Genomic DNA, 10,046 nt, shown 5'->3' on the forward strand with positions numbered 1-10,046 from the left:
TATACTGGTGCTGCGGCCAGCGGGCCACCTCTAATACATTTTTGAAATGATCTTGCAGGCCAAATATAATTATATCGCGGGCCAAATTTGGCCCGCGGGCCAGAGTTTGACATGTGTGGTGTAGAGGATGATGAGTGTCAAGTTTAACGATGGAAGTAATTTTCCCTCTTTTTTGGGGGGAAAATAAACCTGACACATGAATGGAGAGTCACTGCTTGCCTGGACTGGAATGCCATCCAGTCTTCCTTCAGTTCTTTCAATTCACCTTTCAAGATTAAGCTGCGCTTTTCGAACAGCCAACTGCTCTGATGAACATAATGCGAGTGTCATTTCTCCCTTTCAGGTCAGGAAGTGCATGTCCTACAAGAAGGAAAGTGCTGGGACTTATTTGAACACCAAATTGTTAACCTCTTTTAGCCATATGCTTCTCTTGAGCTGTTGTTTTGAAGATTTCTAACATGGCAGCAGAGTGTAGATAAGTCCGCTGCTCACCGTTGGACATATTTCCTGTGGAATCTACCAAGCAAATCACAAAGAAGAACTGTAGGGTAACTATTATTTGATTTGCTGATGGTCACTTTTTGACCCCGTTCATCCAGGTCCTGGGTAGTGCTCTATTCAGCAAATGTTCCATAAGGACTTGGACAATTTAATTTCCCCAGTTACCTCTTCATTACACACAAGCTTGGCAGGAGGCCCATCACCAACCTCTCCCCCTCCACCTCCTGTGGGAGATCAAGGAGCTCCCCGAACATACAATTACGTGGGTTTGTATGCCCTTCTGCAATCAGACCACCAATTTAAAAAAAAAGTTTTCTCCCATGTGACAAGCATTACCCTATCAGCATTATTCTCTGCAAATTGCATCATTATGTGAATCAACCAGGTAAACAGGTTCCCCCTTACCCCGGGCATTGTTTTTGTATGTCACCTGATTTGGGGAAACTCCAGGTGGATGGGGATTTATTAGCTCGGCTGGGGTTGCCCAGCAAAACTTCTCTGAATGTTTACAACCCTCTGGATTATTTTTCAAAAGCTCAATGCATGTGAAGGCATAAATTAACATTTTGATCAATCAGGCAGGCCATTACTTTCACAGGTCCTACACAACTACTGAACTTGTTGTGTGAAACTGGTGCTGCCCGCCAGCACATCACAATGGGCCCCTCTTTAATGTCCCAGTCTATGTGGCCTAACGTGAAGTGGGGGCTGAATCATTAACTGAGTATCCGAAAACTGTCTCTGTCAGATTCATTTCCATTATATTAATTTTGGACGTTGTAAAAGGAAGGCTCCTCTAACTTTTGGTGCTGAGCTGCAGTCTCAACAAGAAGGTGTTAAGATTACCTGCCATTTGTTCCTGGCAGCCATTTTCAGCACCAAAGCTGAGTTCTCCTGTACAGTTTAAGAAAATAGTTTTAAATTATTAAAGATGTCCTGAGGAAGGACGGGATGCATTCTTACTACATTCAAAGCTTCTGGAGATGAAGGTTAATTTCCCAGGCAACATTTCTGTTTGTTTCATGCTAAATTTTGTTTGAGCTCTCTCCTAGGTTGTGATTGATGTTCCTGAACTGATGGAAAATGAAGTAGAAGAATACTTATTGACATTCTTGGCAATTCCACTCATTGTCAGTATGATACAAGGCACAGGTCCTCTTCCAGTAGCGTGCAGTAAAATGGAACCCCAATCTTCATGTGAAAGTCCAGCAACTTCAGACGAATAAGATACTAAATTCTGTAAATATCAACTACCAAACTTGGTGTGGTGATTTCAATATGCAATTAAACCATAGTTGTTTTTGTGGAACCAGCTTTGAGCCATTTGAGCCAGAACTCTGCAACAACAAGCTCAATTTGTTTACCTATCTTTTTGTTTACATGTGTACCTCAAGTAATTTTTTTTGCACTAACAATTAGTGGTAATTCGGCTGTGCCCGCAGGGCAAAGGATTTCAGGGTTGTACGTGATGTCAAATATGTACCCGGACAATAAATCTGGAATAAATCATTCATTATAACTGCTTCAGTCACCAGCTAGCACGGTTAGCGCAACGCTGTTACAGCATCAGTGACCCAGGTTCAAATCCAGCGCTGTCTGTAAAGAGTTTGTATGTTATCCCCATGTCTGCGTGGGTTTCCTCTGGGCACTCTGGTTTCCTTCCTCCTTTCAAAAATGTATGGGAGCCTTAGGTTAATTAGGGTATTTGGGAGGCATGGGCTTGTGGGCCGGAAGGGCCTGTACCAATGCTGTATGTAAATTTAAAAGTGTATTCATGATTTGGATTCATCAATGGGAACTCAATATCATGAGAGACTAACTCCAGTTAAAGCTATCCATTAACAATTAAAACTAACCTTAAATCTCTCAAGCTGGGGAGGGAGGGAAGGATAGTGGCTATTGAAACATATTGAATCAGCTATTCTAGAAATGAAACAGTTTGGAAACAGTGAAAAGGAGTACAATATGGGATTTTCAAATAAAATACTAAAGGTCTTGAGAGTGGGCAAAGTACATGCGCAGAAGACGATGGAACTAAATAACTAAGGTGATTTACTTTTTTTTTAATTTTTTATTTTTCACACCATAAATCACATTAGCCATGATATACACTATTTCTTTTTCACACATATACAGTGACTTTTTCTCCCCCCCCCCTTTCCTCCCAAACCACCCCCCCACCCCCCCCTCTCATCCATTTTAGGTATACAATCTAGGTTGCATTAAGCCAGTCAGACAATGTTGTCATTCAACAAAATTACACCAGAAATTCTACTGAGTCCATTCTTTTCTTTCCTTCTCCTTCCATCAACTTAGGTAATGTTTGTCCCCAGTAGGTTTTCGCTATTGTATTTAATGTAAGGCTCCTATACTTGTTCGAATATTTCAATATTATTTTTTAACCTATATGTTATTTTTTCTAATGGAATACATTTATTCATTTAAATTTAGTAGTTTCTTCCTTTTAATTTGGTTATGTATTCCATTAATATTTAAAGACATATAGTTCAGCGTAGCCCTTTTATATTTTGTTTATCTTCTCTTTCCATTTTTCCATCATTACCTTTCCTCCTTTTCCATTTCTGTTTTCTTATTTTCAACTCTTTATAAGACAACATTCCTATTCTTGAGAATGTCTCCAAAGACTTGGACCATACCCACTCTAGGCAGTGGATCTATAAATGCATATAGATACTCTATGGAACGAATTGTTCCACCAGTCTGAAACTATGGGTGGTTCGCCGTTTCCCCATCCTTCACTGATTAAGCAATCGCCATTCCTATTTTCACAACTAATTCAATCATTGGGATGGCCTTCCAGTGATATCTGTAATCAATGTGCTGATATGGGTCCTCCAGGAAACTTGAGTATGTGACATTCCAGTTTATTCTTTGAAGTTTTCTAATTGTTTTTCTTTCATATACCTTCACCTGATTTTTGAGGTATTGTTGGAGAGCTACTCTTCCTCTTGGGACATAGCCAAACCCACTAGTGTTTATCCTATGCAAAATGTTTTGAGGCCACTGTTTCCCAGTTCATGTTCATTGTGTGCTGTGAATGTTCATTTGATTTGATTTCTGGATGTATGATCCATAGGACCTGGCAATATATTTCATTGCTTGTATGCACAGATCAATCTTGCAACCAGCTTTGAGAATCCATGTTTCTCAGCCACACAGAGCTGAGTGCACAAGATCTTAGACAGATCACCTGCTGTTTCTCCAACATTTTGTGGCGATATACCACTAGCCTACTGCAGGGGGCGATCTCTGTACCTGCAGGAAGATCACCGGAGGACAGAGGTCAATCAACCAACCTGAATAGACCCCTAGGGGGCTATCTCCACCTGGCCGGCTGTCAATCACCCATATAGTCCTGAGCCAGCCTCTCCCGAGCCAGTCACTCGGAAGCCACCATCACAGCCACTACTGTAGCAGAGACTTTTAGCCAAATAAAGCCTGTTTTACAGTCTTCAAGTTCGTGTCTGCTCACTGCTGCTGCAGTCCATCACCCATTTTTACTTCAACTATGGTCTCTACAGATTTTTATGTTTTAGTGCAAAATCTTACATATATGACCTTTTTTTTTCCCTTTTCTATATTGCTTTGATCATGGCTACAATTCACATTCTCGATCTTTTGATTATTTCAATGATTGATGTTGATGTTTCTTCGAGGCAATTTAAGCACAGGCATTTCTTCCAGCTTCATAATTGTAATTCTGATTTGAGTTGTGGCAGTTAAAATATTTATGCCAGTACTGGCATCCTTCCTGCAAAGACATTTCTTCCCTTGTCCCATTTTTACACCTAATTTCTTCCGTGTCTCCAGCTGTATGGTTCATTTGTCTTTATATTGTGGCTGGGGGTGGGTGGGGACCACTATTTGCCGGTCAAAAGGAGGAGGGGAATAAAGTTGTTGCTTGCATTTCTTCATGAACAGCCTGGGTAGAGGAGTTTGACCACATTATATTTATCGTTATTACTGCTGATCCTCCTCATGCTCCCTTCCCTCAGTTGTTCACTGGTAGATTTAGGTGCCAATGGCTGCTCATCATGTAGAAGAGCACCACGTATTTTGACAAACACTCAGGCAAACATTGCAGGAAAGCGCCAAAGGAATCCAAAAAAACAAAATCTCGCTTCAGCCACCCACTCCATCGGATTGCAGACAGCTGTGGACCTTTATGTGCATGGCATCCTTATTCTGCAATGAGTTTGCATTTGCACTTGTGGCAATGAGTAGAATGCCCCTCATATTGGGCTACATTTCTACCTGTGTTTCCCTCGAAAACTGCTAGTGAGCAGCAGGGACCAAGTCAGCTCGATCCTGTCTGTGCTTGGTTCTCGATAGGATTTCTGTCTTCATGGAAGCTATCTGATTTCCAGCATAGCTCTAATATTTTTTATATTTCTGGGGTCTGCTCCACTACTCCTGATAGATGTTGGGAATTCAAAATATCTAGACGATGCCAAACATAATGGACGCACATACTGGAGAGATTAATTGGCAACTTTGTGTGTAGGCAGCTGATGATCCCTTTGAGAAACACCAATGGATTCTCCTGCCTGCAGATGAACATCTGTGTGAGATTAAGAGGACAGTTGCGAGAACTAAGGATTGATTTCATGAACCTCCTGGTTTGCATATTTCTGCCTGATGTTCAATGGGTGTATTTTAATTTCTCCATAAATACCACCTCCAATGTGAATTACTTCACAATTAAAAGTGTGTACTGTGGAAGCCAATTTGAGTCCAAGGGCACTCATGATGCTCAAGGATAGGGATTAATGATTCCTATTTTTTTGACATGTATGTCAACTTCAAATTAATGTAATTTTCCTCAGTTAACACTTTATTCAGTTGGAATACTTTTTGAATGATACTATCAGCTACAGAAATATTTGAAAGTTAATATTTCAGAATTCTTGTCCTACTGGTGGGTGAACATTTTCAGTGAAATAATTTGGCATTGTTTTATATTAACAGATATTATGACATATGTTCACCAAAATATGTTGCTGTGGCTCACCTGCTCCATGGTTAATTCTGTCAGTCAAGATATCTGTGATGCACAGTCTACTGAAATATTAAAACTCTTGTAAATGGAAATAATATAAACATTCAGAACAGGATTATTCCTGATACTTCTGTAAATACAGCAAGTATGTTTCTGTTTGTGATGTGATCATCTTGCGTCTGTTTCTCCATTTAGATTCTTGGATTTCCTTGGGCAATGCTATGCTCCTGTTGAGAGGGCATATGGATAAACTGGTCATGTCCCAACTCTCCGGAAGTGATGCTCTGCGCACAAGAGGCACAAGATTAGCACAGGTTCACTAATCCTCGAACTCTCATTCCTCCTTTGTACTGTTGACGCAAACTGAATACAGGTCTTTCTGGGATTGGATGATTTTAGCAACAACTAATGGTCATGCTAATACTTGCTATCTGAGAGCAGTCTAACAAGGTGCGACAGCTAAAACTGTCATCGATCTCACTCTCAGCCCCATTTTTCTAACCTTGCAATACAGGAACCACCTTGGTTGTTAATATTTTTCCTGAACTACTGGAGCTGCAAGTAAAGGGGGAACAGTGTTAACTACTACCTGTTGTTATTATTTGGCATGAGTTCTCAACTTACATATAGAGAGCAGATGCACTTGGGATTTCTGCTGGGATCCTCCATTTTACTTCCACAGGTCCTCTACCAATGTTGTTATTGGAAGATCCGAATAACATTCATGGAAAATCAACCTCAATTTTCAAAACATAGTAGAAATATATGGTATGCATTCCACCCATGTCCATGTTGACCAAAAACAAAACTATTTGGCCTAATAACTGAGAATAATTCTCAGTTTTCTGTTATCCCTTGAAGTCACAGATATTCGTGCTCATCCAAAATTTGCCTTTCTGCCTCACCAACTCTCTTACTACTGAAACCTTCATCCATGCCCTTCTTGCATTGTATCTTATTTCATCACACACCTTCATCCGACTCTGTAAGTGTGTCTGACCATGTTCTGGTCTTCTCTGCATGTAACTTGTACTGCATTGACACATTATGCTTGCTGATCGGCAGGCTTCTCGGTTAACCACACCTTGATTTTTAAATTTTTTTTCAAATTCCTCATGGCCTCAGCAACTCCTTATTCCCCTCCTACATATTTACTCCTCCAACCAAGCACACATGACATTTCCTGAATGTCTTCTTTCTTCTTTGGCTTGGCTTCGCGGACGAAGATTTATGGAGGGGGTAAAAAGTCCACGTCAGCTGCAGGCTCGTTTGTGGCTGACAAGTCCGATGCGGGACAGGCAGACACGATTGCAGCGGTTGCAAGGGAAAATTGGTTGGTTGGGGTTGGGTGTTGGGTGTTTCCTCCTTTGCCTTTTGTCAGTGAGGTGAGCTCTGCGGTCTTCTTCAAAGGAGGTTGCTGCCCGCCAAACTGTGAGGCGCCAAGATGCACGGTTTGAGGCGTTATCAGCCCACTGGCGGTGGTCAATGTGGCAGGCACCAAGAGATTTCTTTAGGCAGTCCTTGTACCTTTTCTTTGGTGCACCTCTGTCACGGTGGCCAGTGGAGAGCTCGCCATATAATACGATCTTGGGAAGGCGATGGTCCTCCATTCTGGAGACGTGACCCATCCAGCGCAGCTGGATCTTCATAAGCGTGGACTCGATGCTGTCGACCTCTGCCATCTCGAGTACTTCGACGTTAGGGGTGTAAGCGCTCCAATGGATGTTGAGGATGGAGCGGAGACAACGCTGGTGGAAGCGTTCTAGGAGCCGTAGGTGGTGCCGGTAGAGGACCCATTCGGAGCCAGCTCTTCAGTGCTTGACGTCCTGCTTTGCGGAAACTGCCAAAATGTTTGGCCTGGAAGTCAGCCTGAAGAAAACTGAGGTCCTCCATCAGCCAGCTCCCCACCATGACTACCAGCCCCCCCACATCTCCATCGGGCACACAAAACTCAAAACGGTCAACCAGTTTACCTATCTCGGCTGCACCATTTCATCAGATGCAAGGATCGACAATGAGATAGACAACAGACTCGCCAAGGCAAATAGCGCCTTTGGAAGACTACACAAAAGAGTCTGGAAAAACAACCAACTGAAAAACCTCACAAAGATAAGCGTATACAGAGCCGTTGTCATACCCACACTCCTGTTCGGCTCCGAATCATGGGTCCTCTACCGGCACCACCTACGGCTCCTAGAACGCTTCCACCAGCGTTGTCTCCGCTCCATCCTCAACATCCATTGGAGCGCTTACACCCCTAACGTCGAAGTACTCGAGATGGCAGAGGTCGACAGCATCGAGTCCACGCTTATGAAGATCCAGCTGCGCTGGATGGGTCACGTCTCCAGAATGGAGGACCATCGCCTTCCCAAGATCGTATTATATGGCGAGCTCTCCACTGGCCACCGTGACAGAGGTGCACCAAAGAAAAGGTACAAGGACTGCCTAAAGAAATCTCTTGGTGCCTGCCACATTGACCACCGCCAGTGGGCTGATAACGCCTCAAACCGTGCATCTTGGCGCCTCACAGTTTGGCGGGCAGCAACCTCCTTTGAAGAAGACCGCAGAGCCCACCTCACTGTCAAAAGGCAAAGGAGGAAAAACCCAACACCCAACCCCAACCAACCAATTTTCCCTTGCAACCGATGCAATCGTGTCTGCCTGTCCCGCATCGGACTTGTCAGCCACAAACGAGCCTGCAGCTGACGTGGACTTTTTGAGTCTGGAAAAACAACCAACTGAAAAACCTCACAAAGATAAGCGTATACAGAGCCGTTGTCATACCCACACTCCTGTTCCTGAATGTAATCACATTGTTGTTACTGGTCATACCTTCAGTTCCCAACTCTCAATATTGGAATTTGTTGCGCCGATTCTTTCTGAGAACTTCAACCAATAACTCTAAGTGCATTTTACTCAGGCACTTGATTCTTTTTAGATGTTCAGGATGAACACACACACACTACTTGATTTGACTTAGGCTCTCATTCTCTGTCTAAAAACATTACCTGTCGCAAACGTATTTGCTGGGTTCCCAGAGTACAGGGTTCTCCGCTCTTCACGAAGGTTGATATCTTGCCTCAGGTGAAGTCAGTGCTGCCTTCACTCCCTTGGAGTAGGTTCTGAGGGAATGTCACGTCACTGCTGACCACCACAGCAGAGATATCACTCCTTCTGCTCTTCACTGATGACCCACAGGTGGAGTTCGCACTCTCTCTTTGCTTCACTGCTGACCTCTGCCTGTAACGAGCAACAATTGGCAATGAACCAGACTGTTTAAGTTTAAAAAAATTAATTTTATGCCTTGCTCTTAAACTATTGTCTTAACTCTTAAACTAGCCTCAACACGAAATCTATCCCCAGCTTTGCAGAGGTGTCTAGTGTATGTGATATACCCAAACCATTACAGTCCAGGCCAAAATCTAGAAAGTTGCTTCAAAGTTCAGTCTTTTAAATTCAGTATTGAAGTGTAGGCCTTTAAAATTTGAGGCCCAGAATTAAAGTTGAACTGAGTTGTCGCTGCTACAGACTCACGAATTCTCCTTGTGTTGTCTTTAAACAAATGTCCATTCACACGAGGTGTGGTCACAACACTCCTGGTCCTTTTGTAGGCAAAGCTCGAACTGGGCGGCCTCCACAAATCTTCCAAGACCCTGGCCCCAGTCTCTCCAAGTGACCGGCACTGTTAGTCACAATCAAAATAAGCGCTTTGCTTCCCAAAAAGACTCTCCTGGCACAGAGCAATCCACTGAAAAGGCCCAGTCATTCACAGAGCATGAATTCCACAAAAAATGACTGGCCGCAGGAGCTACTTTCAAAGAGCTGTTTTCTCTCCAGAAGTCAGCATTATTCTCATTTTCAAAATCACAGTCTTTGCAAATGTATCGAATTCTGGAACAGACTATGATAAACCTTCCCACAGTTCTTCCAATGTATTGAATTATCACTGGACTGACTTGAGTTGTGCTTGTGTGAAATGTTAAAGGTTAACTGTGATCATTCAATCCCTCCTGTCTATACTATCCCTTACAGTGATAATCCCATTTTACTAAAGCAGGAGCTCATAATAATTACTGCTCATCCAAAAAATTCTCTAGACTTCACTCATGAGAGGCAATTTGAAAGGGCCATGTCTATCCAGTTCAAAGGATAATGAGTATAGTGGAGATCTTGAATTTAAGTCTTCAAATAAGGGACTGTGCCAACATTCCTTCTGGTTTTATATTGTTAGTATCTTCCTGGATCAATATTAAACACTGTAGCTAATCAAAGGTGGTCAGTTACATTTGATTTTACCAGTCTCACTAGCCCGTATTCATGTCTGGCCCCCAACTAGTTTGTGGATTGGAAATACTGCAAGGGTCTGGGATCAGTTTGATCAACTGTGATTCCCAGCTCCCTGTCCTATTGATCATAAATTCCACCTCCGAAACCTGATATTTTGACCAAGTATTTGCCCTAATACTTGTTTTGTGGTTAATTCCTTTTGGTAATATCCCTGTAATGTCCCCTGGATCATCAAGCT

The 10,046-nt window shown here is 42.7% G+C and overlaps 1 long non-coding RNA gene across 1 annotated transcript; it reads right to left on the minus strand.

Moving 5' to 3' along the window:
- Positions 1-5,655: 5,655 nt before the first annotated feature.
- LOC138744865 (uncharacterized) lies at positions 5,656-9,344 on the minus strand. The gene is made up of 3 exons (XR_011345822.1): positions 9,056-9,344; positions 8,530-8,761; positions 5,656-5,805 (listed from the first exon to the last, which is right to left on the minus strand). It is a non-coding gene; the product is annotated as an uncharacterized lncRNA (long non-coding RNA).
- Positions 9,345-10,046: the final 702 nt, after the last annotated feature.

This window comes from Narcine bancroftii, chromosome 10, assembly GCF_036971445.1.
Source record: "Narcine bancroftii isolate sNarBan1 chromosome 10, sNarBan1.hap1, whole genome shotgun sequence".
Taxonomy (NCBI): domain Eukaryota; kingdom Metazoa; phylum Chordata; class Chondrichthyes; order Torpediniformes; family Narcinidae; genus Narcine; species Narcine bancroftii.